The sequence below is a fragment of the Barbatula barbatula genome, assembly GCF_947034865.1.
Source record: "Barbatula barbatula genome assembly, chromosome: 21".
Classification (NCBI taxonomy): Eukaryota; Metazoa; Chordata; class Actinopteri; order Cypriniformes; family Nemacheilidae; genus Barbatula; species Barbatula barbatula.
The window spans coordinates 14,736,683-14,750,538 of record NC_136784.1 but is presented as its reverse complement, the minus strand read 5'-3'; positions in this window follow the sequence as shown (position 1 = coordinate 14,750,538).

Genomic DNA, 13,856 nt, shown 5'->3' with positions numbered 1-13,856 from the left:
AAAGCAGGAGGGAGGGACCGAAGGTAGCGCCGGAAAGTGACCAGCGGTAAGACATCTGCGTTGTCTGGAGCGGTGAGGTTGGGGGTGACAAAGAAGTGATCAGACGTGTGCAGCGGAATGACCTGAGAGTGATGAGTGGAGCATTTCTCGAATCATCCTTGACATTTGCAAAACAGTAAGTGCATTTCTGGTTTTGATTGTTTGATTGCAAGAGACGGCACATGATTCACGTTAACGCTTTTACTGTTTGTACAATAATTTATTGACAGACAGTGTCATTGCGATGCAGACAGGAAAAGACAGCACTGCATAGCACAAACAAATGTAGAAATCTGAACATAAGACAATCTCCTTAGGGAAAACTGTACATGCAGTGCAGTGGAATTACAGTGTAGTCTTCCTACACCTCCTGACGTTCCCTATATTTTGGGCAACGGATTCTCATCCACATCACAACAAATATCTTCTCTTGCGATACAGCGTGAAAATCATCTTTCAGAGTGTCTAATCCAGCCTCTGCAGGCATCAGCTGTGATGTCATCACACGTTACATCCATGGCAGCCAGAAGGGTCATCTGTGTATGCTGCTGGCGATCATATACTTTTAATCTTCATGCTGAGAAAAATTCCTCAACGGGGTTGAGTAGGGTGAGAGGAACCCCACCAGCATCCTGTTGTGGGCCGCAAACCATTGCCTGATGATGTTGGAGCGATGGAAACTGACATTGTCCCAAACTAACATGTACTTTGGCAGGTCATCTCCAATCTGCCCCCTCTCTTGTTCAGGGATGAGATCCCTGTAGAGAGTGTCAAAAGACTGTTTAGGTGTGAAAAGGGGCCGTCTGCAACCCAGTGAAGTTGTCTTGCAGTCCTATGTGGAAAGAATATAGTAATGCGAAACACTAAATTGAGTAAAATAAAATGCCACTGTTTACTTGAAGTATACTTACTGTATAATGTAAAACTAGTGCTTAAATGTCGTGGGGGATTATACTATTCAACAGAGACCCATTATAATGCATTTTGATCAACATGACATAAGCAAATGATAATGTAGGAATCTGCACAGAATTGTGTCATAATCATTTGCATGGATATACCAAAGCATTTGCAACTTGTTCAAAGAAATGAGAAAATGCTTGTTTGATGTGCACAAGTGACACAAGGATGTAAGGCTTGAACAAGAAGTTTTGAGAATTTCAAATCGGATCTGAGAAATGTACCAAATTGACTTAGAAAAAACTGTATTTAAAGTGGGTGGGGGTACTTTTGGGGCAGTTTTGTTTCACCCAAGTGTCCCATTTCCACCCCTCTCAAACTGATGCATGGATGCATATAGCCAGAAACAATTCGTTTGATGCATGCAAAGAAGCAACACTGTGTGTCTCAAGAAGCATTTATTCATGATTACGTAGACATGCTTAAATTTCAAGGCCACACACTACACATTACACATGACATTAGACATTTCATAAAATTTACATTTAGTCATTTAGCAGACGCTTTTTTCCAAAGCGACTTACAGACGAGGAAACATTGGAAGCAATTATAACAATATAGGCAACAAAATGCATAAGTTAATTAAATCCAGTCCATTAAAGCCTAGCACAGTATACAAAGCTAAGAATAGTGAGGTAAGCAAAAAAAAATTTTTTTAAGAAGACAGAAAAGAATTAGAGGTTAAAATCAGTCATCTACATTTTGACGGAAGATATTCGTTTTCACACACTACACCGGCCTGTAGTGTTCTAGCAGTGTAAGGTTGAGAGTGGGTTTCTTCAGTAGCGGTGTGATGCAGGCCTCTTTGAACGCAGTGGGAAATGTCCCAGTGGTGAGCAAAGAGTTGATGATGTGGGTCAGACCAGGCACAACTGCTGGAGAGATAACATGGAGGAGATGGGTGGAGATGGGATCCAGTGGGCAGGTGGTAGGGTGGTTGGAACCAATGACCTTGGAAACATCATCTTCAGACAGAGGAGAAAAGGCGGGTGATGGTGGTGTAGAAAATTGGCTGTGATGGCGTAGTTTTCTTTACGAAGAACTATGCAAAATCATCAGCCGTTAACTCCGATGAAGGTGTGGGAGCAGGCGGACAGAGGAGAGCAGAGAAGGTTTTTAAGAGTGTGCGAGAGTCAGGAGAGTTGCTGATCTTCGAGTGGTTGTAATCAGTTTTTGCAGAGGTGACGTCAACGGAGAAAGTAGAGAGGAGAGACTGGTTGAGAGAGAGGTCAGTATGGTCTTTTGACTTGTGCCATTTTCTCTCAGCTGACCGGAGGCTGGCGCGATGCTCACGTGGTACATCCGATAACCAGGGGGCAGACAGGGATGCACGGGCTGGTCCAGATGTAAGAGGGCATAGGTTGTCCAAGCAGGATGTAAGCGTGGAACACAGAGTGTCTGTGGCACTGTTGGTATTCAAAAGAGAGAGCTCCTCAGAGGGGGGGAGTGCAGACAAGACAGCAGAGGAAAAGCAGGAGGGAGGGACCGTAGGTAGCGTCGGAAAGTGACCAGCGGTAAGACATCTGCGTTGTCTGGAGCGGTGAGGTCGGGGGTGACAAAGAAGTGATCAGATGTGTGCAGCGGAGTGACCTGAGAGTGATGAGTGGAGCATTTCTCGAATCATCCTTGACATTTGCAAAACAGTAAGTGCATTTCTGGTTTTGATTGTTTGATTGCAAGAGACGGCACATGATTCACGTTAACGCTTTTACTGTTTGTACAATAATTTATTGACAGACAGTGTCATTGCGATGCAGACAGGAAAAGACAGCACTGCATAGTACAAACAAATTTATAAATCTGAACATAAGACAATCTACTTAGGGGAAATTGTACATGCAGTGCAGTGGAATTACAGTGCAGTCTTCCTACACCTCCTGATGTTCCCTATATTTTGGGCAACGGATTCTCATCCACATCACAACAAATATCTTCTCTTGCGATACAGCGTAAAAATCATCTTTCAGAGTGTCTAATCCAGCCTCTGCAGGCATCAGCTGTGATGTCATCACACGTTACATCCGTGGCAGCCAGAAGGGTTATCTGTGTATGCTGCTGGCGATCATATACTTTTAATCGTCATGCTGAGAAAAATTCCTCAACGGGGTTGAGTAGGGTGAGAGGAACTCCACCAGCATCCTGTTGTGGGCCGCAAACCATTGCCTGATGATGTTGGAGCGATGGAAACTGACATTGTCCCAAACTAACATGTACTTTGGCAGGTAATCTCCAATCTGCCCCCTCACTTGTTCAGGGATGAGATCCCTGTAGAGAGTGTCAAAAGACTGTTTAGGTGTGAAAAGGGGCAGTCTGCAAACCAGTGAAGTTGTCTTGCAGTCCTATGTGGAAAGAATATAGTAATGCGAAACACTAAATTGAGTAAAATAAAATGCCACTGTTTAATTGAAGTATACTTACTGTATATTGTAAAACTAGTGCTTAAATGTCGTGGTGGGTTATACTATTCAACAGAGACCCATTATAATGCATTTTGATCAACATGACATAAGCAATTGATAATGTAGGAATCTGCACAGAATTGTGTCATAATCATTTGCATGGATATACCAAAGCATTTGTAACTTGTTCAAAGAAATGAGAAAATGCTTGTTTGATGTGCACAAGCGACACAAGGATGTAAGGATTGAACAAGAAGTTTTGAGAATTTCAAATCGGATCTGAGAAATGTACCAAATTGACTTAGAAAAAACTGTATTTAAAGTGGGTGGGGGTACTTTTGGGGCAGTTTTGTTTCACCCAAGTGTCCCATTTCCACCCCTCTCAAACTGATGAATGGATGCATATAGCCAGAAACAATTCGTTTGATGCATGCAAAGAAGCAACACTGTGTGTCTCAAGAAGCATTTATTCATGATTACATAGACATGCTAAAATTTCAAGGCCACACACTACACATTACACATTACACATGACATTACACATTTCATAAAATTTACATTTAGTCATTTAGCAGACGCTTTTTTCCAAAGCGACTTACAGACGAGGAAACATTGGAAGCAATTATAACAATATAGGCAACAAAATGCATAAGTTAATTAAATCCAGTCCATTAAAGCCTAGCACAGTATACAAAGCTAAGAATAGTGAGGTAAGTAAAAAAAATTGTTTTAAGAAGACAGAAAAGAATTAGAGGTTAAAATCAGTCATCTACATTTTGACGGAAGATATGCGTTTTCACACACTACACCGGCCTGTAGTGTTCTAGCAGTGTAAGGTTGAGAATGGGTTTCTTCAGTAGCGGTGTGATGCAGGCCTCTTTGAACGCAGTGGGAAATGTCCCAGTGGTGAGCAAAGAGTTGATGATGTGGGTCAGACCAGGCACAAATGCTGGAGAGATAACATGGAGGAGATGGGTGGAGATGGGATCCAGTGGGCAGGTGGTAGGGTGGTTGGAACCAATGACCTTGGAAACATCATCTTCAGACAGAGGAGAAAAGGCGGGTGATGGTGGTGTAGAAAATTGGCTGTTGATGGCGGTAGTTTTCTTTACGAAGAACGATGCAAAATCATCAGCCGTTAACTCCGATGAAGGTGTGGGAGCAGGCGGACAGAGGAGAGCAGAGAAGGTTTTTAAGAGTGTGCGAGAGTCAGGAGAGTTGCTGATCTTCGAGTGGTTATAATCAGTTTTTGCAGAGGTGACGTCAACGGAGAAAGTAGAGAGGAGAGACTGGTTGAGAGAGAGGTCAGTATGGTCTTTTGACTTGTGCCATTTTCTCTCAGCTGACCGGAGGCTTGCGCGATGCTCACGTGGTACATCCGATAACCAGGGGGCAGACAGGGATGCACGGGCTGGTCCAGATGTAAGAGGGCATAGGTTGTCCAAGCAGGATGTAAGCATGGAACACAGAGTGTCTGTGGCATTGTTGGTATTCAAAAGAGAGAGCTCCTCAGAGGGGGGGAGTGCAGACAAGACAGCAGTGGAAAAGCAGGAGGGAGGGACCGTAGGTAGCACCGGAAAGTAACCAGTTGTAAGACATCTGCGTTGTCTGGAGCGGTGAGGTCGGGGGTGAAAAAGAAGTGATCAGATGTGTGCAGCGGAGTGACCTGAGAGTGATGAGTGGAGCATTTCTCGAATCATCCTTGACATTTGCAAAACAGTAAGTGCATTTCTGGTTTTGATTGTTTGATTGCAAGAGACGGCACATGATTCACGTTAACGCTTTTACTGTTTGTACGATAATTTCTTGACAGACAGTGTCATTGCGATGCAGACAGGAAAAGACAGCACTGCATAGCACAAACAAATGTAGAAATCTGAACATAAGACAATCTCCTTAGGGAAAACTGTACATGCAGTGCAGTGGAATTACAGTGCAGTCTTCCTACACCTCCTGACGTTCCCTATATTTTGGGCAACGGATTCTCATCCACATCACAACAAATATCTTCTCTTTCGATACAGCGTGAAAATCATCTTTCAGAGTGTCTAATCCAGCCTCTGCAGGCATCAGCTGTGATGTCATCGCACGTTACATCCATGGCAGCCAGAAGGGTCATCTGTGTATGCTGCTGGCGATCATATACTTTTACTCTTCATGCTGAGAAAAATTCCTCAACAGGGTTGAGTAGGGTGAGAGGAACTCCACCAGCATCCTGTTGTGGGCCGCAAACCATTGCCTGATGATGTTGGAGCGATGGAAACTGACATTGTCCCAAACTAACATGTACTTTGGCAGGTCATCTCCAATCTGCCCCCTCTCTTGTTTAGGGATGAGATCCTTGTAGAGAGTGTCAAAAGACTGTTACGGTGTGAAAAGGGGCCGTCTGCAACCCAGTGAAGTTGTCTTGCAGTCCTATGTGGAAAGAATATAGTAATGCGAAACACTAAATTGAGTAAAATAAAATGCCACTGTTTACTTGAAGTATACTTACTGTATATTGTAAAACTAGTGCTTAAATGTCGTGGGGGGTTATACTATTCAACAGAGACCCATTATAATGCATTTTGATCAACATGACATAAGCAATTGATAATGTAGGAATCTGCACAGAATTGTGTCATAATCATTTGCATGGATATACCAAAGCATTTGCTACTTGTTCAAAGAAATGAGAAAATGCTTGTTTGATGTGCACAAGTGACACAAGGATGTAAGGCTTGAACAAGAAGTTTTGAGAATTTCAAATCGGATCTGAGAAATGTACCAAATTGACTTAGAAAAAACTGTATTTGAAGTGGGTGGGGGTACTTTTGGGGCAGTTTTGTTTCACCCAAGTGTCCCATTTCCACCCCTCTCAAACTGATGCATGGATGCATATAGCCAGAGACAATTCGTTTGATGCATGCAAAGAAGCAACATTGTGTGTCTCAATAAGCATTTATTCATGATTACGTAGACATGCTAAAATTTCAAGGCCACACACTACACATTACACATTACACATGACATAACACATTTCATAAAATTTACATTTAGTCATTTAGCAGACGCTTTTTTCCAAAGCGACTTACAGACGAGGAAACATTGGAAGCAATTATAACAATATAGGCAACAAAATGCATAAGTTAATTAAATCCAGTCCATTAAAGCCTAGCACAGTATACAAAGCTAAGAATAGTAAGGTGAGTAAAAAAATTTTTTTTTAGAAGACAGAAAAGAATTAGAGGTTAAAATCAGTCATCTACATTTTGACGGAAGATATGCGTTTTCACACACTACACCGGCCTGTAGTGTTCTAGCAGTGTAAGGTTGAGAGTGGGTTTCTTCAGTAGCGGTGTGATGCAGGCCTCTTTGAACGCAGTGGGAAATGTCCGAGTAGTAAGCAAAGAGTTGATGATGTGGGTCAGACCAGGCACAGCTGCTGGAGAGATAACATGGAGGAGATGGGTGGAGATGGGATCCAGTGGGCAGGTGGTAGGGTGGTTGGAACCAATGACCTTGGAAACATCATCTTCAGACAGAGGAGAAAAGGCGGGTGATGGTGGTGTAGAAAATTGGCTGTTGATGGCGGTAGTTTTCTTTACGACGATCTATGCAAAATCATCAGCCGTTAACTCCGATGAAGGTGTGGGAGCAGGCGGACAGAGGAGAGCAGAGAAGGTTTTTAAGAGTGTGCGAGAGTCAGGAGAGTTGCTGATCTTCGAGTGGTTATAATCAGTTTTTGCAGAGGTGACGTCAACGGAGAAAGTAGAGAGGAGAGACTGGTTGAGAGAGAGGTCAGTATGGTCTTTTGACTTGTGCCATTTTCTCTCAGCTGACCGGAGGCTGGCGCGATGCTCACGTGGTACATCCGATAACCAGGGGGCAGACAGGGATGCACGGGCTGGTCCAGATGTAAGAGGGCATAGGTTGTCCAAGCAGGATGTAAGCGTGGAACACAGAGTGTCTGTGGCACTGTTGGTATTCAAAAGAGAGAGATCCTCAGAGGGGGGGAGTGCAGACAAGACAGCAGAGGAAAAGCAGGAGGGAGGGACCGTAGGTAGCGCCGGAAAGTGACCAGCGGTAAGACATCTGCGTTGTCAGGAGCGGTGAGGTCGGGGGTGACAAAGAAGTGATCAGACGTATGCAGCGGAGTGACCTGAGAGTGATGAGTGGAGCATTTCTCGAATAATCCTTGACATTTGCAAAACAGTAAGTGCATTTCTGGTTTTGATTGTTTGATTGCAAGAGACGGCACATGATTCACGTTAACGCTTTTACTGTTTGTACAATAATTTATTGACAGACAGTGTCATTGCGATGCAGACAGGAAAAGACAGCACTGCATAGCACAAACAAATGTAGAAATCTGAACATAAGACAATCTACTTAGGGAAAACTGTACATGCAGTGCAGTGGAATTACAGTGCAGTCTTCCTACAACTCCTGACGTTCCCTATATTTTGGGCAACGGATTCTCATCCACATCACAACAAATATCTTCTCTTGCGATACAGCGTCAAAATCATCTTTCAGAGTGTCTAATCCAGCCTCTGCAGGCATCAGCTGTGATGTCATCACACGTTACATCCATGGCAGCCAGAAGGGTCATCTGTGTATGCTGCTGGCGATCATATACTTTTAATCTTCATGCTGAGAAAAATTCCTCAACGGGGTTGAGTAGGGTGAGAGGAACTCCACCAGCATCCTTTTGTGGGCCGCAAACCATTGCCTGATGATGTTGGAGCGATGGAAACTGACATTGTCCCAAACTAACATGTACTTTGGCAGGTCATCTCCAATCTGCCCCCTCTCTTGTTCAGGGATGAGATCCCTGTAGAGAGTGTCAAAAGACTGTTTAGGTGTAACAAGGGGCCGTCTGCAACCCAGTGAAGTTGTCTTGCAGTCCTATGTGGAAAGAATATAGTAATGCGAAACACTAAATTGAGTAAAATAAAATGCCACTGTTTACTTGAAGTATACTTACTGTATAATGTAAAACTAGTGCTTAAATGTCGTGGGGGATTATACTATTCAACAGAGACCCATTATAATGCATTTTGATCAACATGACATAAGCAAATGATAATGTAGGAATCTGCACAGAATTGTGTCATAATCATTTGCATGGATATACCAAAGCATTTGCAACTTGTTCAAAGAAATTAGAAAATGCTTGTTTGATGTGCACAAGTGACACAATGATGTAAGGATTGAACAAGAAGTTTTGAGAATTTCAAATCGGATCTGAGAAATGTACCAAATTGACTTAGAAAAAACTGTATTTAAAGTGGGTGGGGGTACTTATGGGGCAGTTTTGTTTCACCCAAGTGTCCCATTTCCACCCCTCTCAAACTGATGCATGGATGCATATAGCCAGAAACAATTCGTTTGATGCATGCAAAGAAGCAACACTGTGTGTCTCAAGATGCATTTATTCCTGATTACGTAGACATGCTAAAATTTCAAGGCCACACAATACACATTACACATTACACATGACATTACACATTTCATGAAATTTACATTTAGTCATTTAGCAGACGATTTTTTCCAAAGCGACTTACAGACGAGGAAACATTGGAAGCAATTATAACAATATAGGCAACAAAATGCATAAGTTAATTAAATCCAGTCCATTAAAGCCTAGCACAGTATACAAAGCTAAGAATAGTGAGGTAAGTAAAAAAAATTTTTTTAAGAAGACAGAAAAGAATTAGAGGTTAAAATCAGTCATCTACATTTTGACGGAAGATATGCGTTTTCACACACTACACCGGCCTGTAGTGTTCTAGCAGTGTAAGGTTGAGAGTGGGTTTCTTCAGTAGCGTTGTGATGCAGGCCTCTTTGAACGCAGTGGGAAATGTCCCAGTGGTGAGCAAATAGTTGATGATGTGGGTCAGACCAGGCACAACTGCTGGAGAGATAACATGGAGGAGATGGGATCCAGTGGGCAGGTGGTAGGGTGGTTGGAACCAATGACCTTGGAAACATCATCTTCAGACATAGGAGAAAAGGCGGGTGATGGTAGAGTAGAAAATTGGCTGTTGATGGCGGTAGTTTTCTTTACGAAGAACGATTCAAAATCATCAGCCGTTAACTCCGATGAAGGTGTGGGAGCAGGCGGACAGAGGAGAGCAGAGAAGGTTTTTAAGAGTGTGCTAGAGTCAGGAGAGTTGCTGATCTTCGAGTGGTTATAATCAGTTTTTGCAGAGGTGACGTCAACGGAGAAAGTAGAGAGGAGAGACTGGTTGAGAGAGAGGTCAGTATGGTCTTTTGACTTGTGCCATTTTCTATCAGCTGACCGGAGGCTGGCGCGATGCTCACGTGGTACTTCCGATAACCAGGGGGCAGACAGGGATGCACAGGCTGGTCCAGATGTAAGAGGGCATAGGTTGTCCAAGCAGGATGTAAGCGTGGAACACAGAGTGTCTGTGGCACTGTTGGTATTCAAAAGAGAGAGCTCCTCAGAGGGGGGGAGTGCAGACAAGACAGCAGAGGAAAAGCAGGAGGGAGGGACCGTAGGTAGCGCCGGAAAGTGACCAGCGGTAAGACATCTGCGTTGTCTGGAGCGGTGAGGTCGGGGGTGACAAAGAAGTGATCAGACGTGTGCAGCGGAGTGACCTGAGAGTGATGAGTGGAGCATTTCTCGAATCATCCTTGACATTTGCAAAACAGTAAGTGCATTTCTGGTTTTGATTGTTTGATTGCAAGAGACGGCACATGATTCACGTTAACGCTTTTACTGTTTGTACAATAATTTATTGACAGACAGTGTCATTGCGATGCAGACAGGAAAAGACAGCACTGCATAGCACAAACAAATGTAGAAATCTGAACATAAGACAATCTCCTTAGGGAAAACTGTAGATGCAGTGCAGTGGAATTACAGTGCAGTCTTCCTACACCTCCTGACGTTCCCTATATTTTGGGCAACGGATTCTCATCCACATCACAACAAATATCTTCTCTTGCGATTCAGCGTGAAAATCATCTTTCAGAATGTCTAATCCAGCCTCTGCAGGCATCAGCTGTGATGTCATCACACATTACATCCATGGCAGCCAGAAGGGTCATCTGTGTATGCTGCTGGCGATCATATACTTTTAATCTTCATGCTGAGAAAAATTCCTCAACGGGGTTGAGTAGGGTGAGAGGAACTCCACCAGCATCCTGTTGTGGGCCGCAAACCATTGCCTGATGATGTTGGAGCGATGGAAACTGAAATTGTCCCAAACTAACATGTACTTTGGCAGGTCATCTCCAATCTGCCCCCTCTCTTGTTCAGGGATGAGATCCCTGTAGAGAGTGTCAAAAGACTGTTTAGGTGTGAAAAGGGGCCGTCTGCAACCCAGTGAAGTTGTCTTGCAGTCCTATGTGGAAAGAATATAGTAATGCGAAACACTAAATTGAGTAAAATAAAATGCCACTGTTCACTTGAAGTATACTTACTGTATATTGTAAAACTAGTGCTTAAATGTTTTGGGGGGTTATACTATTCAACAGAGACCCATTATAATGCATTTTGATCAACATGACATAAGCAATTGATAATGTAGGAATCTGCACAGAATTGTGTCATAATCATTTGCATGGATATACCAAAGCATTTGCAACTTGTTCAAAGAAATGAGAAAATGCTTGTTTGATGTGCACAAGTGACACAAGGATGTAAGGATTGAACAAGAAGTTTTGAGAATTTCAAATCGGATCTGAGAAATGTACCAAATTGACTTAGAAAAAACTGTATTTAAAGTGGGTGGGGGTACTTTTGGAGCAGTTTTGTTTCACCCAAGTGTCGCATTTCCACCCCTCTCAAACTGATGCATGGATGCATATAGCCAGAAACAATTCGTTTGATGCATGCAAAGAAGCAACACTGTGTGTCTCAAGAAGCATTTATTCATGATTACGTAGACATGCTAAAATTTCAAGGCGACACACTACACATTACACATTACACATGACATTACACATTTCATAAAATTTACATTTAGTCATTTAGCAGACGCTTTTTTTCCAAAGCGACTTACAGACGAGGAAACATTGGAAGCAATTATAACAATATAGGCAACAAAATGCATAAGTTAATTAAATCCAGTCCATTAAAGCCTAGCACAGTATACAAAGCTAAGAATAGTGAGGTAAGTAAAAAATTTTTTTTAAGAAGACAGAAAAGAATTAGAGGTTAAAATCAGTCATCTACATTTTGACGGAAGATATGCGTTTTCACACACTACACCGGCCTGTAGTGTTCTAGCAGTGTAAGGTTGAGAGTGGGTTTCTTCAGTAGCGGTGTGATGCAGGCCTCTTTGAACACAGTGGGAAATGTCCCAGTGGTGAGCAAATAGTTGATGATGTGGGTCAGACCAGGCACAACTGCTGGAGAGATAACATGGAGGAGATGGGATCCAGTGGGCAGGTGGTAGGGTGGTTGGAACCAATGACCTTGGAAACATCATCTTCAGACAGAGGAGAAAAGGCGGGTGATGGTGGAGTAGAAAATTGGCCGTTGATGGCGGTAGTTTTCTTTACGAAGAACGATGCAAAATCATCAGCCGTTAACTCCGATGAAGGTGTGGGAGCAGGCGGACAGAGGAGAGCAGAGAAGGTTTTTAAGAGTGTGCGAGAGTCAGGAGAGTTGCTGATCTTCGAGTGGTTATAATCAGTTTTTGCAGAGGTGACGTCAACGGAGAAAGTAGAGAGGAGAGACTGGTGGAGAGAGAGGTCAGTATGGTCTTTTGACTTGTGCCATTTTCTCTCAGCTGACCGGAGGCTGGCGCGATGCTCACGTGGTACATCCGATAACCAGGGGGCAGACAGGGATGCACAGGCTGTTCCAGATGTAAGAGGGCATAGGTTGTCCAAGCAGGATGTAAGCGTGGAACACAGAGTGTCTGTGGCACTGTTGGTATTCAAAAGAGAGAGCTCCTCAGAGGGGGGGAGTGCAGACAAGACAGCAGAGGAAAAGCAGGAGGGAGGGACCGTAGGTAGCGCCGGAAAGTGACCAGTGTTAAGACATCTGCGTTGTCTAGAGCGGTGAGGTCGGGGGTGACAAAGAAGTGATCGTCTCGGGTTACTTGCTGTAACCCTGTTCCCTGAAAAGCGGGAACGAGATGCTGCGTTTCAAACGCTATGGGAGAACGTCTTTGTTCGACCGGTTGTGAAGCACGTGTGTCAAACACGCCAAAAATTCTTTGGCTTTAAATAACCTCGGCAGGTAATTTGGTTAATTACACCAACACCTGCAGGTTATAAATACGCATGGCGCGAACGCTTCTTCAGGTTCCAATTTTGTCTGAAAGGACGTCCGGCACGCCTACAGTGCGGCATTGAGGCGCAGCATCTCGTTCCCGCTTTTTCAGGGAACAGGGTTACAGCAAGTAACCCGAGACGTTCCCTATCAAAAGCTACACTTGATGCTGCGTTTCAAACGCTATGGGAACGAGAATACCAACGCCGCCGCACTGGAGGTGTCTGGACCCCCCAAGGTTGTGTGGTATGTGTGCACAAGCCAAGAGAAGGCATCAGACGTGACTCTGGGATGTAGACTCCAGGACTTGTGAGCCTGGAGTAGCGTGGACATCCAGACTATAAAATCTGACAAATGTGTGCGGAGAGGACCAGCCCGCCGCATCACACACTTGCTGCAAGGGGACACCTCTTGCTAAGGCCATAGAAGATGAAACCCCCCTTGTTGAATGGGCTCTGATACCCAGAGGTGAAGTTTGGCCTCGCGCCTCATAGGCCAGAGCAATAGCATCCCTTACCCAATGTGACATTGTTTACCTGGTGGCAGCCGCCCCTTTGTTGCGGCTCCCATAACATATGAAAAGCTGCTCCGATTTACGCCACTGGTTAGTGCGGTGGATGTAATTCTGAAGAGCACGTACTGGACACAGTAGGTGTAATCGTTCCTGCTCCGACGTCGTGAACCGCGGAGGACAGAAGGCCTCAAGAACAACCGGATGCACGGTGGAGAATGGAACTTTAGGCAGATAACTCGGGTGAGGATGCAGAATAGCTTTGACCATCCCAGGGGCAAATATTAAGCAGGACGGTGAGGTCGAGAGCGCCTGCAAATCTCCAATTCTCTTAAGAGAGGTGATTGCCATTAGAAAAACCATCTTAAAGGTCAGAAGCCTAATAGGTGCTGACTCCATAGGTTCAAAAGGGGCGCTAACCAGACCCTCGAGCACTATTGCTAAGTCCCATGATGGAACAGTCCATCTAGAAGGAGGCATTAGCCGCCTCGCTCCACGAATAAAGCGGGCGACTAAAGGGTGTTTTCCCACAGAAACCCCATCAATCGGGGCATGGCAAGCCGAAATAGCGGCCACATAAACCCTGAGAGTACCGGGGCTTGTCCCTGCGGACAGTTTCTCTTGCAGAAACTCCAGCACTGAAACAATCTGGCAATGAATTGGGTCTGTATGGTGTACCATGCACCATCTTTCAAAAACGCTCCATCTAAGG